Below are 19,296 nucleotides of genomic sequence, written 5' to 3'. Positions count from 1 at the left end.
GACTTTGGAGAAGCTTGAGAGGTTCTGGAGGTTTTAGAGGAAACTTATAGGCCTTCCAGAGGTCCATCCCCCCAGTTCAGCAGCCAGGTTGTTTAAAACATGCATATCTGATCACATTGCAGTCCCCCATGGCCACGAAACATACTTCAGTGACTCCCGGCTGCTCTCAGGCTCTCACAATCACAGTAACTAGGAATGCAAAAGCCTATGTGGTTTTGCACTTCCAATGAGTCAGCTTCATTTCTACTTATTCTAGTTTCTTGGTTCTCTAGCTTTTGTGTGTGTGTGTGTGTGTGTGTGTGTGTGTGTGTGTTTCATCTCTCAAGTGCTGTATGTTCCAAGGTCTTTTTGTTGTTGATAAGTCTTCTATTATGATGTTTCGCTCTCGCCCCTTTTTCACCTTAGTTACATTTTTCAAATCTCAATAATAACTTTCTCAATAATGATTTCTTCTATGAGGTCATGTGAGTCCAGGTAAGAGTACTATTTTTTTCTCATCCAGTTGGGCATCTATATCATGAACTTGTGAATGAACTACTCGGATCCTTCTTTAGGAAATTCATTTTTCTCTGGGATCCCTCAGATCAATTTGGATTAAATGATGTGCTTCCTTTCTCTGGAAGACAGAGAAGTCATATTTGGACATACCTTGGCTGAAGTGAGTTGCCTTTGTAACTGGGACCGTCTTTGTCTATAGTAACTGGTTGGCAAAAAATAACAGAAAGTCTTACTGCTTTGCCCAATGCAGAGAGACCTAAACTTCTTCAGAGACATAACAGAGACCTTTGTTAAATTATGTGATAGCCTAGTCTCTCTCTCATCCACATCCGATTCCTCTATTTCCCTCCTACAAGGTAATAAAAACACACTCAAACACAGATTCTGCCTCCTGAGAACTCCAACCTGTAGCAATCTTCTTGGGACCTTTTGGGTTGATATTAAAGTTCTCCTTTGTCAAATCTAGTGGAGCATAGCCCGTATCTGTCTTTCCCATCTCTGTATTTTCACTAAGAAGCAAAGATTCTGACATCTAATAAACAATCAAAAATATTACATGATTTAATAGTATCTGTCTTCCTTATTTTTATGATTGATTCAGGATGTAGAAAATTAAATCCCCAAAGGTACCTGACTGGGTAGACTTCTTTACTCCTCTTCTCACCTACTATCCTGTTATTTATTCTATTCCTTTCCTGGGTTTAAGAATTTGTAGAATTTGTATGGTCCGGGGCTGGGGATGTGGCTCAAGCTGTAGTGCGCTCGCCTGGTATGCGTGGGGGGCTGGGTTCGATCCTCAGTACCACATACAAATAAAATAAAGATGTTGTGTCCACCGAAAACTGAAAAATAAATATTAAAAAAATTCTCTCTCTCTCTCAAAAAAAAAAAAAAAGAATTTGTATGGTCCCTTCACTAGAAAGGAGCAAGATTTTATTCTTTGCAGAAGTTAGCTATTTTCTTCTTAGGTGGACTTATGGTCTGCAGCCTCATCAGGAGACCATAAGTCCAAAATTCAGGCATGTACCTGGAATTATAGTAGTATCAATGTTATTGTACATCCTCTTCTCATCTGTGAACCATTCCCGGACAGCCCAACATCAAAAATTTATTGCCCTGAGCTTGATAAAAGGACCTTGGCTAACACCAACATCTCTCAATGCCTGTTGCTAACAAGCATAGCTAAGTAATGGAACATGTTTTAACAAACTACCAGACTATATCAGGGGTCATTTGTTCTCCAGGTAATTTAGGTAACTTTTTTCAACTACAAAAGTCTGTAAGAAAAGGTGTGTGCCACTCTGCTTTTAAATTTGAAGGGTGACATAGCTGACTTATTTGGTTTCATATTCACTTCACTCCTATTTGTTACAAAAGTGATAGAACAGAATTTATTTCTTCCAAATTCAAAGTTCAGGGGTTGGTGTCAAAACAAATATTTCCGCAGAAAAATACTAGAGCTTGTTTCAAGATTGAAATGCATTTTTCTGTGTGTGTGTGTGTGTGTGTGTGTGTGTCCTTGGTTCTTCAAAATGTCCAATCTTAAATCCCTTGTTGAACTTCCATAAAAGCTACTGCCCTTCCACACCTCCACTACACTAAGAATAAGTTACTACTCTTTGGATGCCTCAGAACTGAAGAGCATGGACTCTGTCATTGGAACTGACTGTTTTGAACATTGACTTCATGACCTATAGTGGCTTATCCTTAGGCAATATATTTAGTGTTTTGAACTTAGAGTCATAGCTTCTGCAGCTGAGAAAAGCCTATTTGTAGAATGAAACTTGCTGCATGGTTATAGATGGAAGTGATCTAATAAATATAGTAAATTCTGCATTAGCACAACTATTTGGCATCTCATGGTTTAGCTGACCTCAGCACCCTTAGCACTGCACTGACACCTTCTCTGCAACCTCATCAGGAGACCGTGAGTTCAGCACAAGCAGGAAAGATCTTATCATATTAATCATTAATTCTCTAGAACCAAGCATATCAGCATGGTCGGTAAATAGCTAGCCTCTTAATAATTGCTTAATCTTTGAATTTATGAATTTAAAAAGTTTATGATGGCTTCTGTCTTCATTAAAGGCCATTAGCACCTCACTATTTGTTGAACTTGACAAAGTGATAAAATATGTATGTGATTACTCTTGTATCCCTATGGCTAATTGCTGTTCTGAGGGCCTTAATGAAGATGGATAAATAAACATAGCAGTAAATTAAAAGTTGAGTTTCACATGCTCGGTTTACTGATTTGCTGATCACTGTTTTATTCATTGATAGGCACTGGACGAACAGCAGTTTTGTGTGGTAAACATAATATGGATATCAGATTTTAATATAATAGTCTAAACCTATGATAAATTTGTATTCATCAAAAAAGAGGAAGAACAAGACAAGTGCTAATTAAAATCAATCAGGAGAATTTTCTGGGAAAAAAAAAAAAAAGTTCTTTCTTGGTGTGGTTATCTATTGCTAAACAACAAACCATCCCAAAACTATAATGGCAATTCATTATTATCTTTGACTGTCCCCTATAGAAATCAGAAGCTTCTCTTTGGGGTACCTCATGAATTTGAGCTATGATATTATATGGAATCCTTCCCTTTCTCCATGTGCCTTTGAATCCCTCTTCCTCTCTTCCTGTCTCTCCTCTCCATTTTCTCCCTCTCTCCATCTCCCCCACTCTCCACCTTAATGCTTCAATATTGTCACATCTTCCAAGGGGTTTTCATATGGCTGGGGATGTTCACAGTTTATTCCTCTCAGCACATTTACCCTATAATATGGCTGATGCTATCACGTAATCAGAAACAGAAGCTGCCAGGCTAAGCCAGTTAAGGATTAAGCCCAGAATTTATACAGCATAATTGCAATTGCTACTTATTGGTCAAAGCAGTCAGAGGCCTACATGTTTGATTTAATAGAGGAAAAAAACACTTTTGATTGTGGACTGACAAGGTCACATTGCAGAAAAGCATGTAAGAGATATCATTGAAGCTTTAGAAAATATTAGCTAATGGTCTATTTTCTGCCCAAAATAATATAAATATTTCTCACATGCAAAAATATACCCACCTCCTACACAGACTCCAAAGCCTCCTCCCTCTAGAGACTAAGTTGCAAGTCTAAAATCTCATTATCTAAATCTGGCTAAAGATGCACGTGAGGCTCTTTGAATGTGTCCCCTCAGAGATAGCACCTGAGTACAGTTTCTGTGAGTCTGACATCTATGGGCTAAGAGGCATGTTACCTCCTCTGTATGCAGCAAATATAAAGAGGGGAGAAAGGCATGGGGAAACTGCATTAGATCCTCCTGTTCAAAAAGCAGGGGGTAAGCAAGAGTCATATTGTCCTCATTGGTCCCTAAGTGTTCTAAAACCAGAAAGCATGTGTTATTAGTTCTTTGACTGACAGTCTAGTTCTGAAACTTAGGAAAACAGTTGAGGTCCTATGTTTTAATTTTGAAATGTCCATTTTAATTCGCATTAATATTGTTCCTATAACATCCGTGTCTCCATTTGTAACTTTATTTCATTATAGCAAAGGACACACACTTATTATGTTTGGGGAATTATTTTTCTTCCAGGTGATAGAGGAGAAAAATCGCTTTAGATTGTTAGACACTCTGCCATCAACCAGGTTGAAGCAGTCTGGGAAGAACATTAAAGCATCTTAGGTGGTGGTGCATGCTTATAATCTAGACACTCTGCCATCAGCCAGGTTGAAGCTGTCTGGGAAGCACGTTAAAACGTCCTAGGTGGTGGCACATACTTGTAATCCCTGTGGCTTGGGAGGCTGAAGCCAGAGGATTGTGAGTTCAAAGCCAGCCACAGCAAATGCGAGGGCCTAAGCAACTCAGTGAGACCCTGTCTCTAAATAAGATACAAAATAGGGCTGGGGATGTGGCTCAGTGGTCGAGTGCCACTGAGCTCAATCCCTAGTACCCAAGGGATAAAAAAATTGCCAAGGGGTGGGGGGGTGGGGAATTTAGAGATCATTTTTATCTACTTGAGAATGTTTACAGGAGACTATGATTTTGTCATCTCATCCAATGGTTTTATAATCACATCTTGATCTGAACTTTACCCTGAGGCCACTTTTTCCATTTAGATTTTATATTTTCCTTGAGGCTTTTTCTTAGTTTGAAAAACTTTTTGGTTTTGTTTTTCTCTCTGACTACACATTTTTAAGTATCATCTAAACATAGAACTTTTAGTTTTCCTGTATAAGATTTTTATTGCCGCAGTAATATTGCATGGTAAAAGTACATAGAACGTTGGTGACACTAAACATTTACCTAGCTTGCCTATATGCAGGGTTTATTTGGTCTGGGTGAGGCTGACTTGTTATGGTTTGGAGATGAAATTTCCCTAAAAGCTCTTGTGTTAATGCAAGAGGTAAGAGGATTGGATGATGAGAGCCGTAACCTACGCAGTAGATTAATCCATTTGATGAATTAATAATTTGAATGGGTTACTGGATGGTAACTGTAGGCAGCTTGGGTCAGAGGAAGTGGGTCATGGGAGGCATGCCCTGGGGATTCTATCTTGTCCCCCTGGCTCTTCCTTCTGTCTGCTCCCTGGCTGCCATGAACTGAGCAGTTTTTATCTGCCAGGAGGTTCTGCCTCATGTAGGGTCCAGAGCTATGAAGTCAACTGTCTTTGAACTGAACCTCTGAAACTATGAGCCAAAAAAACTTCTCCTTTGCTAAGTTGTTCTTGACAGATATTTTAGTCACAATGAAGAAAAACTGACTAACACAACAGGTTTTTCTTGTGTGTCTTCTTAGGTTTGGGTAGATTTGGCAGAATAGTCTAGGAATATTTCAGTATAAAGACCAAAAAGTAAGAGATTAGGAATATGTGTTCTGTTGTAAGTCTCTTCTCATGCATCTCATTTGCTAACATCCTTTTAGCCAAATCAAGTCAAAAGTCCAAAATCCTGAATTGGGACTATGGGAAAAAGAAGAGTTCCTTGGACAACTCCATGTCCAGATAGTTAGATATTTATCATCACAGTATTGTAATTTAAAGAGCAGTGAGCAGGAAGAAGTGAAAATTTAGGGTTTCAGAGAGAAAATTGAAGAAGAGACAGATGAATAAGATAGATTTCCTATATTTACCACCATCTGTATAGAAAGATTTTAATTGGTAGTGATTTTAATTGGTAGTGATTTTTTTGGCTCAAATATGGCAATTTTATTAACACTTGTATTATAATATAACTACTTATCTTGCTATCAAAAATGTGGTTTTCTTAGTCTCACATTAGGGAATAAATGGTAAATAAGCATGATGGTTCTTTTCTATGTACAATTTCATAACGAAGGTTTTTTTAACTTATATATGACAACAGAATGCGTTACAATTCTTATTACACATATAGAGCACAATTGTTCATGTCTCTGGTTGTATACACGGTATATTCACACCAATTCATGTCTTCACACCCGTACTTTGGATAATAATGATCATCACATTCCACCATCATCAATAACCCCATGCTCCCTCCCTTCCCCTCCAACCCCTCTGCCCTGTCTAGAGTTCGTCTATTCCTTCCATGCTCCCGCTCCATATCCCATTATGAATCAGCCTCCTTATATATCAAAGAAAACGCTCAGCATTTGTTTTTTGGGGATTGACTAACTTCATTTAGCATTATCTTCTCTAACTCCATCCATTTATCTGCAAATGCCATGACTTTATTCTCTTTTATTGCTGAGTAATATTCATATTCCATTGTGTATATATGCCACATTTTTTTATCCATTCAAAGATTTTTTTTGGGGGGGAAGGACTGGGGATTTAATCTAGGGGTGCTTTACACTAAACTACATCCCCAGTTCTTTTATTTATTTATTTTTATTTTGAGACAGGGTCTCATTGTTACTGAGACTAACCTTGAGCTTGTGGTCCTTCTGTATCAGTCTACCCAGCAACTGGAACTGTAGGTATGCAACACCACATTTAGCTGGTAGTGATTTTTTTATTATTGATGATATAACTGAAGGGGTTGATTCTATTTAAGCATAAATTTCGCCAGAAAAGTGTCAGTGGGACAGCAGTGGGATACAAAGTTTCATACCACTCATCTTCAGTGAAATAATATAAATCTGAATTGCACTTTTTCTGGGTAATATTAGTGAGACCCAGAGGAAAGCTGACTATTCACTTCCATCTAAGCCCCCAAGATACCATAAAGGGGTCATTTATTGCTATAGAATCAAAGGAAATGCAATACAGAAGCTGATAATGTCATATCCTAAATGGCAATACTATAACATTTTTTCATAATCAACAAATTATCAATTTGGACAATCATAATCAACAAATGCCAACTCTGAAGAGACTCAAATAATAGAATCATCTGATGTAGATTTTTAAATCTCAAATTACAAAAGTACTTTGACCAGTGATTATGATCACCCTGGAAACAAACAAATTAAAAAAAGAAGAAGAAAAAAGAAAAAAAGAAAGAAAATCAGAGCAAACAAAAAAAAAAAAAAAGAAAGAAGAAAGAAAATCAAAGCAAACAAACAAACAAAAAAGGAAAATTTTTAAAAGTACCAAAGGAAAATTATGGACCTAGAAAACTAAAGAATATCATAAAAAAATTTAATGAAAGAAAAAAAGATTCACTGGGTGAATTCAGTAGTAGATTGGAGACAAAAGAAGAAAGAGTTCATGAAATCAAATACAGAATATTAAGTAACCCAATCTCAACAAACAAAAAATAGTGAAAGAAAATGAAATCCCTAGGGATTTTTGGAAAAATAATAAATGATTACCAAGAAGGAGAGAAGAAATAGTATGGAAATGAAAAAATATATATATATATAATCTTTATTATATACATAATAAAGATAAAATGCTTGAAAGTTAAGAAAAACAACATAATAACTAGAGTAGAAAAATGATTGTAATGGACGCAGATTTGTCATCTCAAACTGTGAGAGCCAGAAAAAAAAAATTGAACAGTATTTTTCAATTCTGTGGTTTAAAAATTGTCAATTACAAATTCTACTTCCAATAAAATTGCTTTAAGAATAAATGAAAATTAAGACATTCTGAGGTATAGGTAAAATAATGTTATCAACAGCACACATATCCTTAAGAAATATCTAATGAAATTTCTCTAACTTATAATAAAAGAAGGAGGGTTAAAAATTGAGAAAGAAAATTAGAAAATTATAGAGATTATAAGGGTAAAGATGACAGATAATTCTTTTCATCATGATTGTCTTAAATTATATTTAAAGGTCCAAAAATTATGTAATACCATTTGTTAAGGTACTCAGTGTACACAGAGGAAATACTTAGGGCAATTACATTTAGAAAGGGACTTAATATGAAAGGTTATAGGACAGCAATTGAAGAGCTGACACAAAAATAGTACCAAAGGGCTGTGCATAGTGGCATACCTAGATCAACCATTAAAGAAACTACAAATTAGTATAGCCAAAATACAATCAATAAAAAAATCTGTAAAAAACATTATTAACCTACAGGGAAGTGATGGAGCAGTTGAAAATCAGCAAACTAATATAAAAAGAAAAATGAAAAACTTAATCCTCATATAGATATATTTTAAATGAAAATGATTTCAATATAACAATTGAAATATTTATAGAGTGAATTCATAAAAGAAATACTGCCCAACTACATATATACTGCCTATAAGAAACTCATTTCAAATATAATGACCTAGGTTGACAGTAAATGAATGGAAAAAGCTATAGCTTGCAAACACTAATTAAATACACAGTGGCTACATGATATCAGATACAATATACTTTAGAGAAAGAAAGTTGCTATAGACAGAGAAGTTGCAGTCCTAAATCTGCATACACCAAACCACAATTGACTGTCAAGTTATAGCCTTTTAGTTACCTATTTCCATTTAGAAGACAAGGGTCATAAGGGGATTAACTCCAAGAATCATTAACTCCAAGAATTAGCTTCCCCTGGGGAATGAGACCCATAGAACTTTTGAAGATGGATTTTACTTGTAAAAATTAAGAGACATTTCAATAACTGTTTTCTTTACCTCCTGTTGCTCAAAACCTTAACATGTGCAGACATGGAACACAGTCATCGTCTACATGCAGGTCATCACTTGGATTTTGTATCAGGAGAACTCATAAATAACTGAAAACCTTGGGGTTTATCAGGCCCTGATGAACCCAGAATCTCCAGAGATAAAACCCTTGCGTTTTACATAATCATTCCTAAGTGATTCTAATGTGTAACGAGACTTTGCAATTACTTCTTTAGATCAGTGGTTCTCAAGCTTTTGTAAGCATCCAAGTAAAACAGAGATTACAGTCTAGTAGCCTGAGTTTCTGATTTGGTAAGTCTGGTGTTGGGTCTCATATTGCTTATATGTTCCAAAGTGATGCGGATGCTTCTTATCAGGGGAGCACAATTACAAAGCTATTGCTGGGGATGCAGCTAGGTGGTAGAATATTTAGCAGGCACAAGGCCCTGGGTTCATCCCTCTACCATCAAAAACCAAAATGGAATAAAAAGTAAAACAAACAAAAATGCAAAGTCATTGCTCTGGAACAGGGATCATAATTATTTTCTCTCTCTAGATAACTCTCCAGATACTAAACAATTGAGGCTTTGTAAGTCATATTGTCTCTGCTGCATATATATTCAGCTCTGCTATTGTGCAGAAGTCACCACAGAAAATACATAAATGAATACGTTTGTGTTTTATCTTTACATAAACAGATGTTGAGCTGATGTGGCACATGAATTAACTGCTTTCTATTCCAGAAAATAGTACAAAAGTGGAGTTGTTGAATCAAAAGTCCGTACATTTATAGTCTAAGTAAACATAAATAGAGTTTCCTCCTCTCTAGATTTCCAAGTCAAAGTCCAAAATTACACATGTATCCATCCCTCTAGTGGGGAATATTGACAACAAGGAGTCTAAGCCTGTGCAGAGGCCCTAGGCAGTGGGGCAACCCTGCACCTTTCTCTCAATATTGCTGTGAAACTAAAACTTTTATTTACATAAATAAAATCACAACACCAAACATACTAATGAATCTTAATTTCTTTCCTTCTTACTATTACTTGGATTTCTCAGTCTTCAGATAGTTTTTTAGTTGGATGTCCCTGTTCTTTATGGACCACCATTTTTGAAAATTCCAGTTTCTGGGCTCTTTTTATACTGAGCCTTAGGCAAGCAGATCCTACATATGCCTTTATAACAGAGTGTGGGAAAGTGGACCTTCCTGTCAGTGTTCAGATCACAAAAGGCAAAGGTGGACACACACTGGTTTCCCATGCAAACAGCCTCTGGGGAAGGTTTTCTCACCCTCTCTCACTGTTGACAGGTTGGACCTTGTGCTCTTGTTATGAAGAGTTGCCTTATACATTGTAAGATGTTTAGTAACATCCTGGCTTCTACTCACTGGACACCAATAGCAACCCTCACCAAAGTTTGAGAAATAAGAATTTCTCCAGATATTACAAATGTCCTCCTATGGGTGAAACTTCTCCCTAGTTGAGTTCCCTTGATCTTGAACCACTAGAACCACTTTTAATTTCTATCAGTGATGTGATGACTATGACCTTTTCTGGAATAAGAGCTGCCAACTCCTGACTCGTCAAATGACACACTCTTTACTAAATACTGGCCATGCACCCACACTGTGAAAAGGAAAAGAAGTACAAGTGGTGTTCTCATTTCCAGAGTTTATGCTCACTGAAATGAGAAAACGGAAGCCTTTGGATCTAATTTAAACAAAGGGAATTTATTTAATTCATCTGTGTCTTTAAATTTATAAAAAAATTATTTGCCAACATTTACAAAATGGGATTGGTTACATAATGAGAATTTAAGCTTCCTTTTAAAAATAGAAAATTCCGGCAATATTGGACTTTCATTCCTACAGTGAGCTGCTAGAGCTTTGTAGCAGCTCTGTCCATACACACAGGTGCTCTTCCGGTTTCTGCAATCTCCACCACTTCCATTTGTTTATCCTCACATCCTTGTGATGATAAGCTTTTTGATTTGGATTATTGGGTCTGTATGGGTCCAAATGCATGTAGGGTGCCAGGATTAATCAAAGGAAAAAACTGACTCAGACTCCAATTTGCAAATCAAGTTGCCAAATTGCAACTTTCTTCTGTACAAGTCTTAACTTTTTTGCAGTTAGCTAGTGCTAAGAAAAACAACGATATTTGAACACCAATAAAATAAAGGTGTGGAGGGAAAAAAGAATAAGATGATGTTAGAATGTCATAAAACAGGTTAGTTGTGAAGTTTTCCCCTTCACTTAATCTTAAATTTCTCCTGACTTAGTGTCTGCTGTTGAAATGATGGAAAGATTCTTGGAGCAAAAGACTGAATAATTTCCTCCAAGGCAGGGAGCAGGCAATTATAAAAAATTAATATTAGTTTTCCACTTGCAATTGGAGATTGCCTCTTTGAAAAACTGCCTGAGCATTGGTAAAACATGCATTGTAAGTCACATTTTTCCTCTTACTGAGTAAATAAAACTGTTTTATGTTCTAGGGGAGAATATAAATATGTTCCCTAGCATTATATCTCATTACCTGATCTCTGTTCCTCATGTTGAAGTAAGGGCTGCTTGTTACACGGCATCTCATATATCATAAAATGTGGCAGTATTGGGGGGGATAGATGGTATATGCATATAATAGAGATCACAAACAAGGAAGGCTTTGAAGGCACATAAACCTGAGTTTGTCCCTGCTCACTTCTTGATGCTGTCATACTATTGAAATCTTCTAGTCTCTTGGTATGTGCTAACTGCATGATGTTGGCTAGTCTTTTCTTTTTGTGGGGGCAGAGGGGAGATTGAACCCAGGGTGTATTTTACCACTAAGCTACATCTCTAGTCCTCTTTATTTTTTAATTTGAGACAGGTTCTCGATAAGTTTCCTAGGCCTTGCTCATTTACTGAGGCTTGCTTTGAACTTGCAATCCTCTTGCCTCAGCCTCCCTATTTATTGGGTTTACAGTTATGTGCCACTGTGCCTGTCTTGAGTAATTTCTTATCTGAGATTTAGGTGGTCATGGTATCAAAATTGTTCAATCTGGATCCTGGTCACCTTTAATTCTTATAGAGAAGAGAAATCATCTTCTTAGTGGAGAGAAATTGACTCATAAATTGTAGCAGTGTCAAATAGTGCATCCTACAGAAAGGTAAATGTGCTATAAGCTGTGCTCTCTAATATTCTATCCACTAATCACAAATGACTATCAGACCTTAATGTATGGCTAGTGTGAGCAAATTTCTAAGTTTATTACTTTAAAATTATTTATATTTAAAGAGTAGCACAAAACTAGTGATTACTGTATTAGATAAAACTCGGATCTAGTCTTTTATCACATTCAAGGCTAAAAGTTGATTGTCAGAGTATGGAATGAGTGGCAGTGATTCATAGACAGTTTTGAATAAGAAACCAAAGGTCTACTAAGTCTTCATTCTCTAAAGAAGCAGAGGTAACACAATAAGTGTATAATTATATATGATATTTATTTTGAAGAAATGGCTCATGCAATTATGGAGGCATGGTAAGTCCAAAATCTGTAGGGCAGTCAGGCAGGCTGGAGATCCAGGAAGGAGTCATAGTTCAGATCCAAATGCAGTCTGCTGGAAGGTTCCTTCTGCCCAGGGAATGTCAGTATGTTTTATTAATGTCTTCAACTAATTGGAAAAGGCTCAATCACATTGTAGAGTATCTGCTTTACTTAGAATGCATATATTTAATAGTCTCTCAAAAACATACCTTCAGGAGAACATCCAGATTAATATTTGACCAAAAATCTGGACTCCATGGCCTAGCCAAGTTGACATAAAATTACCTCTCTTTATTTATAAAACTAAGTGAAGTTAGCCAATCCCAAGAAAACAAATTTTCTCTGATTTAAGGAGGCTGATTCACAATGGGGTTGGGAAGGGGAACATGGAAGGATTAGAGGAAATCTAGATAGGGCAAAGGGATAGTAGGGGAAAGGAGGGGGCATGGGAGTAAAAAAGATGGTGGAATGAGATGAACTTCATTACCCCAAGTACATGTATGAAGACACAAATGGTGTGAATATACTTTACATACAACCGGAGGTATGAAAATTTGTGCTCTATATGTGTAATATGAATTGTAACACATTGTGCTGTATACATGACAAATTATAATTAAAAATTTTTAAAAAAGAAAAAAAATTACCTCTCACAGCCACTGTGATAAGAAAACCTGGTCATCTGTTGAGGAGAGAGGAGAAAATAGGTACAACTTAAAGACAATGTCAAATGAACAAACATGGAATCAATAACCATCAGAAATGTGTTGTTCTGTAAAAAAAAAAAAAAAAAAAAAACATTGTTCCTTTCATTTTTATCCTTTTTTTCTGGATACAAATTTAGTTTTTATTTATTATAAAAAGTATTATTACAGAAATTTGATTTAGAAAAAAATGTATACATGATTATGTGGTACTGATTATGCTTTGCATTTTTCGGAATCCACTTTCCTATATAGTGTTAGGGTCAAGATGAGCAAAAGAGAAAGTTAGGTGAGATTTGAAGGCAAAAGTGAAACAAGACATTCCTTTGGGGTGGCCATTAGAACTAGATAGGTGACAAGCAGATGTTGTGTTTATTGACCTTTTATTTTTACCTCCTCTCCATTTCCATCCTTTATTCCTGCCTGCTGTCCCTGCTGACCAGCAGCCACTCTAAGCTTGTAGGAGGATGGATGACTACAGATTGACAAGGCATGAGCCTCATTGGAGGCATTTTCTTCCTGTGTTAGCTCTGAGTCCCAGCACCACCACATTTTTCCTCCTAGATGTGCATGACTTCTCACATCTCCCTGCAGGTTTCAATTTATCCATCTATTGAAATATTTTTCCTGAGCTATCAAAATACTCCTTTTAGGCTTCACACCTCCAGCTCCTCCTACATTTAGATAATGACCAATGCTTATTGTACATCCCTCATTCCTATAATAAACTGGATCTACTTCCATACTTGAACCCTGATACAAGTCACCCTCATAATTTACCTAGTTATTTTTATCTATGCTGCTTTGAAGTTGAGTTCTTTGTTATGTTCATGTATTTGAGTTTCTGAACCTCAGAGAATGATTTTGGAATTGTCCTGGTTAATTCTCATTCAATAGATTGAGGACATCATTTGTTTGCTTTGAAATAATTTCAGTTGATGTTTCATATAGTCCTTTTTAATCTAAGGACCTGTCATGTAGGATTATCAAGTGGAGGCAGGGGTTCAGCTTTAGGAAGTAAGCACATAGTACAGTAAAGGAAGAAGGGGCAATTTGTCATCTTCTGACTAAACCAACACTGTGATCAATGGGGAAAATGGTAGGTGTTAATGAGAGGTAAGACATTTCTACATGAACTTGTCATTTCTCTATGAATTTGGACATATTGCATTAAGAGGTAATGTTATGGCTTGCTTTGATGGAGAATTTTTGGCAGAAGTGACATCACATGAATTCCAAAGACTGAACCTCAAAAGGCCCAGCACCTCTTTGCTGTCCTGAGATGGCTGTGTAAAGGAACCTAACCAACCTACTTGAGGGTGGCAGACCAAGTAGAGATGTTGGCACTAAGGAAACATGGAGGTAGATCTGCCTTCAAGGTGGGGATCTGTTCATCCTTTTTTTCCTTCCAAGTTATCCACTCACTCATTTTCCTTTTGGGATTTTTTTTAGTGTTTTAGAACTAAAATTGTCACTTTCTAGAAATGTTAAATTATTAATAAAGTAAGAAGGAAAATTTTCTTATTTCTCCTGCTACTTCACATGAATGAGAAATGATTCTAGAGTCCAGTTAGTTCTGCCATTCTTTAGTATTCTAAAAGGGAGACTGATGACAGCAGTCTTTCCTTCACTGAAGAAGATCATGCTACTCTAGGAATTAGGACCTCAGATCTCAGCTCATTGGCAAACATCTACTGCAGTCATTTGGGCTCTTCCCTCTGCTTTGTAGCTCATGTATAGAACTCTCTTTAGTTCCTGTTTTTTTTTTTTTTTTCTTACTTTGAAGTGATATGTTGTAAACAGACCCCAAAATGTAGTTTTGTGGAGGCAATAGGCTAATTTGATGCTTTTCCTTTACTGAAATAAACTCTTCTTCTGATGTAGTCACCTGCTTGAGACCTAACGTGCTTGTATTTACTTTTGGGAAGAAATACATAGCAGTATTCTAAACAAGTAGCTTGGGAAGAAATGGTTTCATCTACATCTCACCAAATGTTAATGGGCATAGGTGTCTAATCTAAATTCATTGGAGGATTATTTAAGATAATGAGAGGGCTAGAGGTATGGCTCAGTGGTGGAGCCCTTGGGGGGTATGCGTGAGGCATTGGGTCCCATCCTCAAAACCACATACGCACAAAGATAATGTGAGTTGAGCTGCACCTGTCATATGCATTTTGATAGTGCCTCTTAGAGAAGTGATGAATTTAAATATACCCTTACCCTTTGCCCTGTTCTTTGAATTATTGATCAAGCATCAATTTGTGAGGAGATTCAGTACTCAAAGTTAGAAGGATGTGAAACAACCAAGTCAGAGTTGCTTAATGAAATTATACTAGGTACTTCACTAGCTGTGTGACATCTATACATTATACAACCACTCTGGGTTTGCTTTCTAATTAGTAAATGAACGTCTTCACTACTCTCATCCCTCCCTCCCTCTTTGTTTCCCTAGTTGTAAATCTCAAATTAGATATTATGTATGACAGTCTAGAGTAAGCGGAAATGTGTACTATTACATGAGTTACTGTTATCCATTTTATTTTATTTTATTTTATTTTATATAACAGAATCTGATGCAGAAAGATGGAACTCACTTAGTGACTTTGAAGCAAGTTGAGTCAAAGTTAAGTTTTCCTGGGTAGCAATACCAGATTTAGAGGCAAATGGTCTCATTCCTTCTTGCCTGATTTAAAATGCCACCTTCTGAACACACTTTCTTCTGAAATGCTCTCCTCTTAAAATTTGAATCATATATGACTATGCTGTTCAATGCTGTGATTCTTCACCTTGATTACCCATTATAATTACCTGTCACTCCTTAAAAATGACAAATGCCACCTCTTTATCAGAGTCCCTGAACATGGAGACCAATACTGAAATATCTTCAAAATGCTTATATATGACCAGTGTAACTCCACATCATGTTCAACCACAAGAATGGGATAAAATGGTAAAGAGTTCAACCCCATGTATGTATAATACGTCAATATACACCCTACTGCCATGTCTATCTAAAAACAAAAACACTTAACTACCCTCTTGGGGAAAAAAAATTAAATGTTAATCCAAAGTGAAGCATCTATTCACTGACTTACAAATTGTGCCAGCTTTGGAGTCAGACATTACAAATCATGCCACTGTGCTGGTTGTCTGAGCGTGGGCCAAGATTTCTGGATCTCAGTTTCTAACTCTATAATGCTAAGATGATACTTACTAGCTTGCCAGGTTATTGTGAGGGTAAGAAGCCCCAGAGCCTGCTTTGTCCAAGAGGAAATCACTGTGCTAGTCCTACTATGTTCTATCTTGTGCTTATTCATGACTGCTCACATTGTTGTCCTTGACTGGATTATGACAATTCCACAGGTGGTGTGTGAGGGCAAGACTGTTTATTTTTTTCTTCCTCTTGAATTTTTGGCAGTATTTAGAGTTCTGAGAAAGAAGCATGTATATGCCCAAGAAAAATTAAGTGGCAGAAAATAATAGCCAAAATTACCTTCAGCTTTGCCTAGTGGAATTAAAAACACACCAAAAAATGCATTATTGTTCATTAATCAAAACTTTAAATAAGAGTATTAGGGCATATTTGCATATATAAAAAGACTCTAGAGAAATGTTTCATACAGTCTATGGAGACTATTGGCTTAGAGATTTTTTTTAGAGGAAAGCTTACTCCGAATCATCTTATTTGAGTAAGGGGCGCAGGGAAGCTTTGAATACATTTTGAGGGCAATGTTTGTGTGACATCTCTAAAGTTAAAAAGATCTATTTGAGAAACAGGGTTAATGGGCCAGGTTCAGTGAAAAATATTTCAGGGCATGGTTTAAGAGTTTAGTTATAGAACTTGGGGAGGACTGGGACACTGAGGAAGATGTGGGGAATGGAAGGGCACTAATGGCAGGGTCTGAGTAACAAAGATTATGACTGGAAGGGCAGAGAGGTGTCCAAGGGTCAGCCCTGGGTCCTAGATTTGTGGTCCACCAAATTGGAAGAAGGCAGAAACTTACTCAAGTTGGGGGGAATAATGCAAGAAGAAAAACTAGAGACATTATGTCTTTTCTTCCTTTAATTCAAGATGGGTCTCACATATGGTGCACTTTTGAGCCTATTGATGTATAAATCATTGGTCCCAGCTGTGGTGATCTAGAAAGAACTAAGGAAGGAAGGGAGACAAAGGGGCTGGCATTTCAGCTGGGCTACATCGCTGCTGTATGACCTTCCTAGTTACTGACCACTTGGAAATGGGAAACAGGCAAATGACTCATAGACTTTGATGTAGCTGAGGTTATTTTAAAAGGCATTTCCTTTAGGTGGGTGCTACTCTGGATCTTGTTTCTGGCATCTCTGTAAGGTCAATCTAACACACCATTTTTCCGGTTTCTGTGGGTATTTGAGCTTCCCACCTCCGAGTAAGGATGTGTTAATAGTCACAAGACTGAGCTGGGTTGTCCTTTATCTTCACTTTCCCTAAACATTCCATGGTTCAGTTCTGTGTTGGTTTATGATTTACTTCCTTTACACAACGGGCAATTAGATCAATGATGGAATGGAATTTAGGTTTGATCCTGAATAATCATTAGTTACTGTGTGTCACAGGTGCACTCTGGGCTTATGGAGCTAGAAAGCTGTGGAGGAGTATGTAGCTAAGATGTCAAAAGAATGAGCTGCCAAAAACCAGAAAAATAAAACCAGGCTCTGGGTAATTCCAAATCATACATTATTGGTTATTGATTATTTGCATATTCTATAATATTTCTATATGTAATTATACGATTTTAAAGGATAAGTGTGAAAGGAGGAGAGGATAAACTTATTGCATAGATTATATGGTCATAATTATATGAAATTATGAAATGATAGTCAATAAATGATTGTAATTGATTATCTCTTTTCATTTTATATCAATTATTTCATTTGCTGCACGTCTATGAGATTTTTTACAAAATAAACCACACTTACTAGTCAAAGAAACAGAAGCCAATTGGAGCTAATTAACACCCCAAGATTGGATGGCAATATTAACATACTTTAGATCCAAACAGTGCAGTCGCACCCCAACTTATGGTTAACACAAAACTCTACTGTCTCCCTATAGGAGTCAAACATCAAGGATGGCTGGAATATGCCTGGAACCATCCATAGACACATAATGAATTTGCAATTTTTTTTCTTTATTTTTCAAAACAAGTACATGATGAAGTTTAACTTATCAATATTTCATTATCTTTTGTCAATAAAACTGTGCCTTCTGGGTAAGTTGGTAGCTAAAATTATATACTTTTACCAATAATTCCAGTATTCTGGAGACATGAGTAATTTGTCCAAGGTGACAGAGTGAGTCACCAGCCAGCAGAGGCCCCTCAGTCCATTAGACTCAACTTCTTCTCATAATGAATATACCAAGGGCCCAGGTCCATGACTCACTTATGCCAAACATGAAGCTTCACCTGTTCTGACAGTGGGTTCTATGACTCCATCATGCCTGATAGTGAGCAATTGTAATTTCCTTTAGGAAAACCTCTTTCCTCCTGCTCTTAATGAGTGGCTTTGTTAATCCCAGTGAGGCTCTGACATGTCATCCATTACACTGCCAGTTTTTTCTCTCTATCTTGTTCCAGATGGTTTTCATAATTATTTTTTCAGATATCGTAAGGGAAAGGCAGGACATAAGTCAACAACAAAACTCAGCAGATAAGGAAGATTGGCTTTTTCAGGAGATTATTTACAATTTGAAAATGCATACATTTTTGTGTGTCAACTTCAGGTACTATAGGCCCCGGAGTCAACATTTCTTAAGTTGGAAATGTGTTCTCAATTACTTGTGATCAGGAATTTTTCCTATTGCTTCTAGAATGTTTGGAAGTATGACAATAATTTTAATAAGTAATAATCACACATCACTGAGTTAATTAAAGCAAAAAATCATGTGTAGATGTAAGCTTTGAATTTTATATTTGCTAGATCATGGAAATGTACTTGGACAATAAAGCTAGAAGGAAAGGCAGGTACTACTATCCCTTTGTTTCTGGTGAGAAAGTATCTCTGACAGGTTATGTGTCTATTGATGATTGTGCATTAACCTGGGGAAGCAAGTGACCAGTCTTTTTTGTTTCTTTTTTGGTACTGAGGATTGAACTCAGGGGTACTCAACCACTGAGCCTCATCCCCAGCCCTATCTTGTATTTTATTGAGAGACAGGATTTCACCCTTGCTTTTGCTGAGGCTGGCTTTGAACTTGCAATCCTCCTGCCTCAGCCTTCTGAGTTACTGGGATTTAGGCTTGCATCACCACACCTGGCTCTCTTTCTTTCTTATTCTGGTAACATATTGTGACTCATACATTGCAAGTGCTAAGTGATGTAGGCACTAGAGGCCTTGAGGCTCTTTCCAAAGTCAAGATTATTAGGAAACAGAATTTGTCTTTTGTGAATGTATTTAGGACAAGATGGTATTTCTTTGTGTGTCATATATATGTATGTGTGTGTGTATATATATATATATATATATATATATATATATATATATATATACA

The 19,296-nt window shown here is 36.7% G+C and overlaps 1 long non-coding RNA gene across 37 annotated transcripts in view; it reads left to right on the top strand.

Moving 5' to 3' along the window:
* The window catches only part of LOC107149875, a 528,547-nt gene that overhangs the window by 51,338 nt on the left and 457,913 nt on the right, over positions 1-19,296 (top strand). The window lies entirely within an intron of this gene.

This window comes from Marmota marmota, unplaced genomic scaffold, assembly GCF_001458135.2.
Source record: "Marmota marmota marmota unplaced genomic scaffold, marMar, whole genome shotgun sequence".
NCBI classification, from domain to species: domain Eukaryota; kingdom Metazoa; phylum Chordata; class Mammalia; order Rodentia; family Sciuridae; genus Marmota; species Marmota marmota.
Note: the sequence above shows the minus strand (reverse complement) of the source record. Positions and strands in the feature narration are given on the sequence as shown.